The sequence below is a fragment of the Sus scrofa genome, chromosome 1, assembly GCF_054392235.1.
Source record: "Sus scrofa isolate SSC_HxYL_T2T_F1_AM1 chromosome 1, Sscrofa_HxYL_maternal_Yorkshire_Landrace_v2.0, whole genome shotgun sequence".
In the NCBI taxonomy this organism is placed as follows: domain Eukaryota; kingdom Metazoa; phylum Chordata; class Mammalia; order Artiodactyla; family Suidae; genus Sus; species Sus scrofa.
This window is the reverse complement of record NC_139383.1, coordinates 125774253-125786350: the sequence shown is the minus strand read 5'-3', so window position 1 is coordinate 125786350 and position 12098 is coordinate 125774253. Positions and strand designations below refer to the sequence as shown.

Below are 12098 nucleotides of genomic sequence, written 5' to 3'. Positions count from 1 at the left end.
ACAAAGTCACAGAAGAATTTTCAGAAAAGGAATAGAAAAACCACACTGGCTACCCTATTGAGACAGAATTGTGAGGGGGCAAAGGCAGAAACAGGAATACCATTTGCAAAAAGCTACTACAATAAACCAGATGAGATGGTGGTGGTTTGGACCAGGTGGTAGCAAAGACAGTAAGAAGTGGGCAAATTATACATGTATTTTGAAGGTTTGGCTAAGAGGACTTCCTGAATATGAGGTATGAGGGATGACCTTTGTTCTAAACATATACAAGAATGGAATGGCCCGAGATAGGAAGCAGGTTATGAAAGGAAAATTGGTACACTGGTTGGAGATATATTAAATTTCAGAAAGCTAATATCACATCCAAGTGGAAAAGTCAAATAGGCAGCTGGTTACTGAATTTAGGGGAGAGATATGGACTAACAATATAATTTTAAGACATTTTAGGTGGCAGTTGTCAAAACTAGTAAACACAGCAACAATATTAATTTTAACTCATAAAGTACGGAGTGAATATTACCTGATATGATGTTACCCTTCATAATTCCTGAGCAGCTACATTTTACTGTGGAAAAGGTATGGTTTCCATTACTGTATCTTATAGAATTAGACATGATGGAGAAGAATGGGGGCATTATTCTCCCACATGTCTATAATTCCGATGTAAGCCAACCAATGGGCTGTGAGTAAAGGTCTCAAAAGTGCTTCTGGACTGTACATGTAATCAAAGATGAGTCAGTCAGTCTGGACAGTTTTCAAGAATCCATTTTGGAGTTCCCGTAGTGGCTCAGCGGAAACAAATCTGACTAGCATTCATGAGGATGCACGTTCTCTCCTTGGCCTCATTCAGCAGGTTAAAGGATCCAGTGTTGCCATGAGCTGTCGTGTAGGCCACAGAGCGGCTCGGATCTGACATTGCTGTGGCTGTGGCGCAGGCCAGTGGCTACAGCTCTGATTCAACCCCTAGCCTGGGAACCTCCATATGCCATGGGTGTGGTCCTAAAAAGACAAAAAATACAAAAATAAAATAAGATAAAATGCCACTCTTTGTCACGTAGAGTCCCACCAAAACAATGCTGAAATAGATTTATTAAGATGGGACACTTGTTGGAGTTCCCATCATGGCGCAGTGGTTAACGAATCCGACTAGGAACCATGAGGTTGAGGGTTCGATCCCTGCCCTTGCTCAGTGGGTTAAGGACCCGGTGTTGCAGTGAGCTGTGGTGTAGGTTGCAGACACGACTTGGATCCCGTGTTGCTGTGGCTCTGGTGTAGGCTGGCAGCTACAGCTCTGATTAGACCCCTAGCCTGGGAACCTCCATATGCCACAGGAAGCAGCCCTAGAAAAGGCAAAAAGACCAAAAAAATAAATAAATAAGATAGGTCACTTGTGAGAGATGCAACTGGGCAGGCGCGAGGAGGCTCATCACTTTCTACTGTGCCATTTTTCAACTCTTTCCTTGGTCCCTCCCAAAATACACACAACTACCCTAAACACTTACATACAGATAACAATGAAATCGACTGCAAGTTACATACAACACTTATTCCAAAGTCTCCCCAGAACCTTGAGAGTAAGTATCCTATACAATAAGGTCAAACTCCTTAGGGTGAAATTCAAATGCTTTCACTATCTGACTTTAGCCTAGTTTGCAATCAATTAGTTTTTTCCTAAAGAACTATCTCACCTGGTCAAAGTAATCTACTTGCTACAAGTGGAAAAGGACAGCCCTAACTCCATGTCTTCACTTACTTAAGTCATACTTCCTGGCATGGTTTCCTCCTTTGTTTTAATTTCTACCTTTAAGGCTGAGTCCTCCTCTATGAAGTTCTCCTTCATGTTTCTGACACACTGATCTCTCCTTCTCCTCCATGTACAGTATTTACGTCTTACTTCTTAGCATAACTTGCTCAACAGCAGCTTCTATTATTACTTTTATCCATGAGTTACCTTACTAATTAGCATTAAGTTCAAAGCTTTGATAAGGAGTTCCAATTTTACTTTTGATGTCTTTATAACAGAATAAAAATTTTAACTGCCCTCTTCTAGTCGTAAAATTCACACATAATAACTGCTCGTTTTTTGTTTTTGTTTTTTTTGTCTTTGTAGAGCCACACCCGCAGCATATGGAGGTTCCCCAGGCCAGGGGTTGAATTGGAGCTGTAGCCTCCAGCCTACGCCAGGGTCACAGCAATGAGGGATCCTAGCTGCATCTGTGACCTACACCACAGTTCATGGCAATGCCAGATCCTTAACCCAGTGAGCAAGGCCAGGGATCAAACCTGAGTCCTCATGGATGCCTGTCAAATTCGTTTCCACTGAGCCACAAGAGGAACTCCTAACCTCTCATCTTTAATCCTTAATATCCTATTTTTATCTACAGAAAAGGACATATAAGCATTTATTCATATCAGAAATAGTAATGAGGAGTTCCCGTCGTGGCGCAGTGGTTAATGAATCCGACTAGGAACCATGAGGTTGCGGGTTCGGTCCCTGCCCTTGCTCAGTGGGTTAACGATCCGGCGTTGCCGTGAGCTGTGGTGTAGGTTCCAGACGCGGCTCGGATCCCGCGTTGCTGTGGCTCTGGCATAGGCCGGTGGCTACAGCTCCGATTCAACCCCTAGCCTGGGAACCTCCATATGCCGTGGGAGCGGCCCAAGAAATAGCAACAACAACAACAAAAGACAAAAGACAAAAAGACAAAAAAAAAAAAAAAAAGAAATAGTAATGAGATAGAGTCTAATTTCAGGTCTAGCTCCACCCTTAAGCTTGCCTCTCTGTTAAACATACCGGATGATGAATGCTTTTAGTTCTGGGTGGGGCAGGTGGTTTGGCCATGCCTGTGGCATGGAGAAGTTCCTGGGCCAATGATCAAACCCATGCCACAACAGTGAAAATGCCAGATCCTTAACCCACTAGGCTACCAGCAACTCCCTAAGTGTTTTTTATTTCTGCCTATTTTCAAAAGGGATCTAGGGCCACCAAACTCACTGACCACCACAATGAAGGAGTTGAAACAGAAAAGCTTAAGAAATCCACTATTATCTAACAATTTTGCCCACAGCTAGGTGTGGAGAGAACATGCCCACTTTAGCTTCCTATTAAAAAGTCTCCAGTTCACAACCTAGAATAGATTTACAAGGAGATCCCGCTGAATAGCATTGAGAACTATGTCTAGATACTCATGTTGCAACAGAAGAAATGGTGGGGGAAAAACTGTAATTGTAATGTATACATGTAAGGATAACCTGACCCCCTTGCTGTACAGTGGGAAAATAAAATTTAAAAAAAAAAAAAAAAAAAAAAAAGTCTCCAGTAGCAAGGAAGGAAAATGTGATGATGCCCAATGCCATATTACCCCAGTGGTTTGGCCCGTTACTATACTCCTCAGCTCTAAAAAGACGTCTTACTAAAACCTAATAATCCGTTAGGCAAAAAGATGAAAGTTTCCAACTGGAGCCAGCCTACGTATACTTCGTCTCACCTTCAGCAGTCAGATGGTTATATGAGACCAATCTTTCTGATACAATACTGAAGATGATCTTAACATAGCATTAAGACAGTGAAGTTTAGTTCGGATTATCCAAAGGCATTTTACTCTTCAATCCTGTAACACAGACAGCCCCCATAAAAGTACCAGGCCTCAATCTCACCCTCGACCTAAACTCTGTTGTAATACCACTAGGGGTTGGGGGGAAGCCCTACTGGACTCATTTTCTTGTTCCTAAAACTGTTAGTAAGCACAGAGTTGACTATATTTTCAAGCATCTTCTTTATAAAAATCATCAGTAAAAACCTCTTTCTGATTTTAGTGTTAGAATAACTGAATTTATCCTGAGCAGCTGGATTAGGTAATTAAAAAGTTTAGGCTCTCATAGTATGTAATTTGTGTAGAATAATATATTCATTCTTGGTTCCATTTTATAATTCCTACCTCTGTGTTCCCTTCACTTCATTTTTTCTTGTACTTTTGTTACCCTGCTGCATTTTATCTATCTCTATAAGTTGCTTCAATTCTGACAAGAGAAACTCATCCATTCATTGACATTCATTCAACAAGTATTTACTGAACACCAATTACATAACAATGTTCTAAATCCACTTATTTAATGACTAACCTTTAGAGCTCAAAATAGATTTTGAAGATTACAGCAACAAGTAAGATGAGTACAAACAAATAAAATATGCAGATTAAGAGTGAAGAGGGTGGAGTTTCCTTGTGACTTAAAGGTTCAATCCCTTCTAGGTTCTGTGAGGATATGGGTTCGACCCCTGGCTTCCCTCAGTGAGTTAAGGATGCTGCAAGCTGTGGCGTAGGTCGAAGAAGCGGCTCAGTTCCAGTGTTGATGTGGCCGTGGCATAGGCCTTAGCTGCAGCTCCAATTCGACTCCTGGTCTGGAGTCAAACTTTCATATGCTGCAGGTGCAGCCCTATTAAAAAGAAAAAATACAAGAGTGGAGAAGGCACTTCAGGTAAAATGAAGGGCATGTACAAAGGCAAGAAAAAGCATGGGCAAAAAAAGTCCTCAATAGCATAAGGACTACACTCTTATGTTTATTGCCAATTTGATTTAAATACATCTAGGACATACACTTCCAATATATAAGCAGGATATAAGCATTGGGAACAAGTTTCCTAACTTTTTCCATTCTGCTATTTAGAAATGTTTTTAATATTTTAAAAATTATTCAAAAATGACTTTAATGACTACATAATAGGTAGATTTATTACAATTCATTCCCCTATTAATGGATGTTTATTTACAGTTTTTATCACAATAAGAAATAGTGATGCAGAAAAAAGTCATCTAAGATTTATTAATATAAAGCTTCAAAAAACCTTAAGACCACTTGGCAAAAATATAGCTCAAAGATTTAAATATACAAAATAAAACCACAAAAAAATTAAAAATGAGCTACAGAATAGTGCATGCAAAAAATAAAATAAACCACACACAAAAAAGACTCAAACTGAAAAGTTTTACAATCCTGGGATAAAGATAGGACCTTTTTCTAAGCTTTACATAGAACCTAGAAGTCATAAAGAAAAAGCTTTTCATTATACAAAAATCATAAACTTGTTTGTAAAAAGTCATATATATAAGCATGATATACTGAAAATACCTGTAACATATATAATAGAGCTTTGAAAACATTTAAAGTACACCAATAAATGAATAAGAAAAAAGATTAAAAAACTGAATAGAAAACTCAGCAGAAACATGAGTAAGCAATTTATAGAAAATATTAAAATGCCTTATGAGGTAAAAAATGCTCAACCTTACTACCAAAGATACACAAAAAGAAACAAGATTATTTTAATGCCTAAACAGAGAGTAACAAAGATTAAACAGGTCAATAGGTTAGATACAGAAAAATGGGCACTGTAAACCCTGAAAATGTATATTGTCATTAAAATCTAAGAGGTAGATACCCTGTCACCTATTATGTCCTATCCATTAATTTCATTTCCTATCCAATTCGTTTCTAGAAATTTATCTGATAGAAATACCCACCTGAGTATGAAAATATATACACCTGAAATGCGAAAGGTCTACCATGAGTGAGTTCATTTAATTTAAAATTTATAGGAGTTCTCACTGTGGCTCAGTGGAAACGAAACCAACTAGTATCAATGAGGACTCAGGTTCCTTCCCTGGCCTTGCTCAGTGGGTTATGGATCTGGTATTGCTGTAAGCTGTGGTGTAGGTTGAAGAAGCAGCTCAGTCCCGCATTACTGTGGCTGTGGTGCAGGCCTGCAGCTGCAGCTCTGATTCAACCCCTAGCCTGGGAACCTTCATGTGCCATGGGTGTGGCTCTAAAAAAACAAATAAATAAATATCTGTGCTTAAGGTCTTTCAAATCTGAAAAACTAAAATTACACATAATATGTTTGCTAAATTTCAATGACCTATTTATTATCTTTATAATCAGCAGGAAATAAACTTTTTTAAATGAAAAGACAAACCCATCTTTAAGTAAATAAATGACACAAATCCAATCATCTTCAGGATGACCAATCCCTTCAAGAAGTTAAAGGACTTAAGAGAAGTTTACTGTGGAAAACTGATGCTCCAGGGCTTTGAAGAGTTCACAGTGCAGCAATTACGGCAACAAGAGTCCAATTGGTGTCCTGTCTCTTGGTTATATTCATCTTGTAAGTGGATGTAAAGATAACCTCTCTGCAGCAAGCTGGCTTTCCTAATTCTAATGGAGTGAAATTCCTTTTAATGACTGAAACTTATCGCAAAAGATAGGTATCTGGAAAAATAATCCCCAGTGGGAGTAGTAATTTCACTTTATCCAGAAAGAGGCACAATAGTGTTACATACAGTAGATTAAACTTCTGATCTAGAAAACAAATTCTGCAAGAAGTGAGTCAATAGACAATTTCATCACAAGTTTTCTTCTATGATGTAACATCCCTCAAATTGGGAAACAAAAGCAACTACTACCATATTTGAAGATAAAAGTATCCCTTTTCGCCTTCATCAAAAAAAGCCACACCTCTAATAAAAATTTTAAAATAAAGTGAGTAAACAATATGAATTCAAAGGAAATTAATATACCTGTTAGGAAATACCCTTTTCATCAGCTATTCTCATTCTAAGAAGAACACTGACTTTCCAGGATTGTCAGATCTTAATTTTTTTTTAAATTTTTATTTATTTTATTTTATTTTTTGTCTTTTTGTCTTTTTTTTTAGGGTTGCACCTGCGGCATATGGAGGTTCCCAGGCTAGGGGTAGAATCAGAGCGGTAGCTGCCAGCCTACGCCACAGTCACAGCCACAGCCACACCAGATCCGAGTCTGCAACCTACACCAACAGTTCAGGGCAATGCCCGATCCTTAACCCACTGAGTGAGGCCAGGGATCGAACCCTCAACCTCATAGCTCCTAATTGGATTCGTGTCCACTGCGCCAGGACAGGAACTCCTAGATCTTAATTTTGTAAAAAGCTTGAAAGAGCCCATAAATCCAAAAGCCTGACTAGACTCCATACTGCCCTCACTTGGGCAGTATTAGCCCTTGGTGGCTCATTTTCCCCTTTCAGGGATAAATAAGTAAAACTACTTGGATCTGGTTCGATGTTTTCTTCTACTCTCAAATTTTTAAAAACTATTTTTACTTTTTAAAATATATGTATTCATCAGAGGCCTATATTTTTTATTTTAAACATACTTTCCACTAAAGGCTAATTTGCCCTAATTTTTGTTCACAACTCTTTTCTACTTTTCATGTGGAAAAAAAGCCAGAAAGATAGAAAACAAAGGGATTTTACATATTTTTTATTTTGTTCTCCATTTTTTAAAGTACAGAATAGATAACTGCACATCCACTGTGACTTTCTAGTAGTAACATTAGATAAAATGTTAGTAAAGATGTTATTTATCAATGAATCATATATATAAGCAGACTAAACTATGATACACTACACATTTCTTTGCCTTTTACTTTCACTTATATTTGCCCTCTTAAGGTCCTCAGAATTGATTTACAAGTTTCTGAAAGACCTTTTTACTTGAATGTCGTACAGGTTGACCCAATGTGAAGTTACACTCAAAAGGTCAGATGCTGGAGTTCCCGTCGTGGCGCAGTGGTTAACGAATCCGACTAGGAACTATGAGGTTGCCGGTTCGGTCCCTGCCCTTGCTCAGTGGGTTAACGATCCGGCGTTGCCGTGAGCTGTGATGTGGGTTGCAGACGTGGCTCGGATCCTGCGTTGCTGTGGCTCTGGCGTAGGCCGGTGGCTATAGCTCCGATTCGACCCCTAGCCTGGGAACCTCCACATGCCGCGGGAGCGGCCCAAGAAATAGCAACAACAACAACAAAAAGACAAAAAGACCAAAACGGTCAGATGTTGTATATAATATAGTCAAGGTTGACATTGCCAGAAGGAGGTGTCTAAGCTCTAAACTGCCTCTTTCTCTGAATGACAAATGCTTGCACATGCAATGTATCTCTGGTAGGATCTGGGATTTCACATTCAGTGTAGGCTCACTGTTCATGAAGTCCACTTAGAGAACTGTTTTAGAACATTAACAACCCCACCCACTTCCTACTGCTAAGTTACTATAACAACCTTCCTTAAACTTTAGATGTGTAATTAAAACAAATCAAAACCAAAATTAAAGGCCCAACCTTAAAAAGCACACTACAGTTTCAGGACCTTTAATGCAGCAGACTGCAAAGTCACAGTCAGGAAAGGAGCCAGGTTTCCTTCAACTTCGTAAAAGGCAAAAAGCTCTACCAAAGAAATCAAATTAAGACCCCATTTGACTTTTTTCCATCAAACTTTCCAGTCCTTAAGTATATATCGCATTAAGTTATCACACCCCAAATGTATAACCTGCTTTATGTAAATGTTATTTACGCAGGCCAATACTTTTACATAGGTAGATTACTGCCATTTATAAAGTGATATCACTTTCATATCAGATTTTGATCTTCACAAATACCCCCACAAGTATGGCAATGATTTACAGTGTACAAATGGAAACAACAGAGGCTCACAAGTTAAATCATTTGTCAGCATCATTAAATATCCTGACTCCCAATCCAATTCTCTTTTTTATATTTCATAATGCTAGCAACATGAACCAGAAGAAAGGTTTTGGAATAGGGCTTTACAGACAAATACTGAAGAAAAATCAGATTTCTGACTTCTGGTAATACAAATACTTCCTTCAGGAAACCCTACAGGCCCTTAGGCAGGTTTCCACATGTTAAATACCCTTTTCAAAAAAAACTTCTCTATCAGAAGGCTGTGATCCTCCCCATATTATAGGGCTAAATTTCACCTTAGAACTCAAACTGAGATTTTTTTTTTTCAGGTTTATCTGATGCAACACATCAAACATGAACTCTGAAACCAACTCATTTTTTTCTAACAGTTTTAATTTAGTCAAAACTGCCAGAGAAAGATAAATATGGTATGATATCGCTTATACGTGGAATATAAACAATATACAACTAACCAATCAATATAACCAAAACAGCAGACTCACAGATAAAGAGGGCAAATTAGTGGTTACCAGCAGGGAGTAAGGAAAGGGCAATATAGGGGTGTAAGAGTAGGAGGTACAAGCTATCCAGTGTAAGAAAGGCTCAAGGATATACTGTACAACACAGGGAATATAAAATATTTTATAACAGATGTAAATGAAAAGTAGCCTTTAAAAATTGTATTGAAAAACTTTAACTAATTAAAAAAAAAAAAACAAAAACAAAAACTGTGGAACTCCTAGGAAGAAAATTCTTGAAAAAGTAGTTACCACTTACAATATGGCAACTTCCTCATCCTAACCACACACAAGCACAAAAACAATTTAGCTTCTAGTAGTTCTGCATTGTTAGATGAGTCTGCATTTTCTGTTTTAAAATACCCTGGACTTAACAGGCCTTGCACTATGTCCATACTCTTTATACGTCAAAAGCTACTACTTCTAAGAAATCAGTCCAAACCCACCTAATTTTTTAAAATATTTAACTTGGATAAGAATACAATTGTACAAACTAAACAACAATATTGTGGAACCAGTTAATAAATCAGACATTTTAATCAATTATGAATGTTTCTTATACCTTGTAAATGAACCCAAGTATCTGGTAAGATACTGAATCAACAAAGGACACAAAACATACAAAATTAAACAACAGAAAGTATTGAAAAGAAATTGAAATTTGGGGAGAGAAACAAAGCTCCGAAGAAAACAACCTAAGAAAACAAAGCATGACTTCTACAGTCTAAAAAACTAAAATGCTTTAGAATGGATATTTTTCTAAGAGTTAATGGACACTTGGAGTTGAGGTAAACCCGAATTTTTCAAGACTGATAACTTCAAAAATACATAAAGTATTCCTATCAAAGAACAACGAACGTGTCCTTTCTTTATGACAGAGAGCAAAATGTGAACTAAATATGCTATTTACCCAACCATATCCAACGTGTCCATAATAGAAAACAAAAACATAGTTTTCAAAATGATTCAATGAAAACAAGCTAAAATTTTCTCATTTTATAATAGTTTAACTTCTTTACTCCTACTAGCAAGTGATTACAAATAAATAAAAAATCCTTCTACATTCAGATCCTTTCAGATTAAATGCCCATGTGCCACCTTGAATCATAGGAATAATCAAGCTTCCACTGCCTTAACTGAAGAAAGCAATTTTGTCTTTTACTGTACAAATTGAAAACAGATCAAAATAAGAAGAAAAGCACAAACACTAAGAATTACTGTCACTGGGGTTTTTCCCCTTTCTAGTCCAATACATTTGTCACTTTTCCATATGTAATTTACATTTAAACGTGTTCTTCTTAGAGTTTGTGGATGCAGTAAAGGGGCTCCACCTATGTTGTCTGTCGTTATTTGCTTTTTAAAATTAATGTTTATGTAGACTAACTGGAATTGCTGCACCTGTGCCCCTTTTTAATTTTTTAATTTTTTTTGTTTTTTAGACCACACTGGCAGCATATGGAAGTTCCTGAGCTAGAGATTAAACCCTCACCACAACAGTGACAATGCCAGATCTTTAACCACTAGGCCACCAGGGAAGGAACTCCCCTGTGTTCCTTTTTTTAAATTAAGTTTTTTTTTTCTATAGAAATTGTGAAAATACCAGAAAATACAAAGAAAAAAAAATCTGTAGTTTCACTATCCAATCACTTTTACAACTCGATTATCTTTTTGATTCTAATTTCCAATAGGCATAGAATCACTTCTAGTTCTGTAGTTTAGTTAACAAAATGAGAATTATACTTTCTAACCTATTTTCACTTAAAAACTAGTAGTTCCTACCCCCTTAAATATTATTTCAGAACAATTCCTAATAGCTTCCTTAGCTTTGGTAAAAGATTAAAAATTATTTACTAAAATAATACCCTGGATTTCCTTTACCTTCCCCCTTACGACTGTAGCTCAGGGAATAATAAACCATTCACACCAGCTTCCAAAGTGTGATAAATATCCCCCTGAGAAATGTGAGGCTTAATAAGATTCAAACCTTAAGCCAAAGATATGATGCGCTAATATGACGTTTCCAGTACTATCCAGTAGATGTGACCTTACTGGAGGACACAAATCTAAAATTCGCAGTACTAAAATAACTACCTATTCTAGCTGCAAGAAAGCTCCACTGTCTTTTTTTTTTTTTTTTTAAATAAAGCTACAATTAAGTAGTGCAAATTTCACTCATTCAACAAAGTACCTAATTGGCCGAGTTCGTTAAAACTGGCGCTCCCAATGGCAAAAAGTTGGGTTCCTTAAACAAAGATAAAAATGTAATTCGTACAAAGCACTGTGCGGACTACTGTTACGGAGGACTTAACGATTAGGAAGGTCCACACTAAAAGTGATCCGTGGGGGGGAAATAGGATAGGCAGAGGTATTTGACCATTATTAGCCTGGCGCACAAACAGAAATCTCAAATACATTATTTAATCTTTCTGTATCCTGGTATCACGGGACTCAAACGTCACCAAAAAAGATGGGCCGGTTGAAAAGCCGGCAGGGTGACGCACATAACATCTCACCATATGGACTCTCATCAATCAGGACCAAGAAGCGCCTTAAGCCAGCCCAGGGACGGAAGGCGGGTGCATCCCCCGGCCGTCAGCTCCCCCACACCCCCGCGCACTGCTCGCGTCTGCACGGAGAGATTCAAGGCTGCAGGACCACCGCAACAGACGCCTCGGGGATCAGCTCTGCCGCGGAGGCTGCAGACTCGCGTGCGAAAGAGGCCACCCCGGCAGCCGCAAACGCTAAACACCTAGGGTCAAGAACTTGCCTCAGCGAGACCCCACGACTGCCTCCGCCAGGCGGATGAACCACGGGTGCTGGCCAAGACCCCGACAGTCGGCCCGACTCCCCTCCCGGTGTCCAAACCCGCCCAGGGCCGTACCTGAAGGAGCAGCGCCACCCCCCGCGGGACGGCGCTGGCTGTCGTGGTGGCGGCAGTCACAGCTCCCAGAGCAGTGACGCCTCTCATAAAAACAACAACCTGCTCCCAAGCGTCCGCAGCCAGGAGGCGGTGGCTGGCGGGGCGCCGTGGCGCATGCCGGGACTCGTAGTCCCTCCCGAACCTCATAACGGTAG

The 12098-nt window shown here is 38.9% G+C and overlaps 1 protein-coding gene across 15 annotated transcripts in view; it reads right to left on the bottom strand.

Annotated features, from left to right (window-relative positions):
• The window catches only part of CCPG1 (cell cycle progression 1), a 43832-nt gene extending 31827 nt beyond the window's left edge, over positions 1-12005 (bottom strand). For 3 of the 15 annotated variants that reach the window (XM_084968866.1, XM_084968259.1, XM_084968566.1), the window contains exons 1-2: positions 11791-12005; positions 4120-4431 (exon numbers count right to left, since the gene is read on the bottom strand). The gene's annotated coding sequence lies outside the window, so the exon portion shown is untranslated. 15 annotated transcript variants of the gene reach the window in all.
• Between the last annotated feature and the right edge of the window lie 93 nt (positions 12006-12098).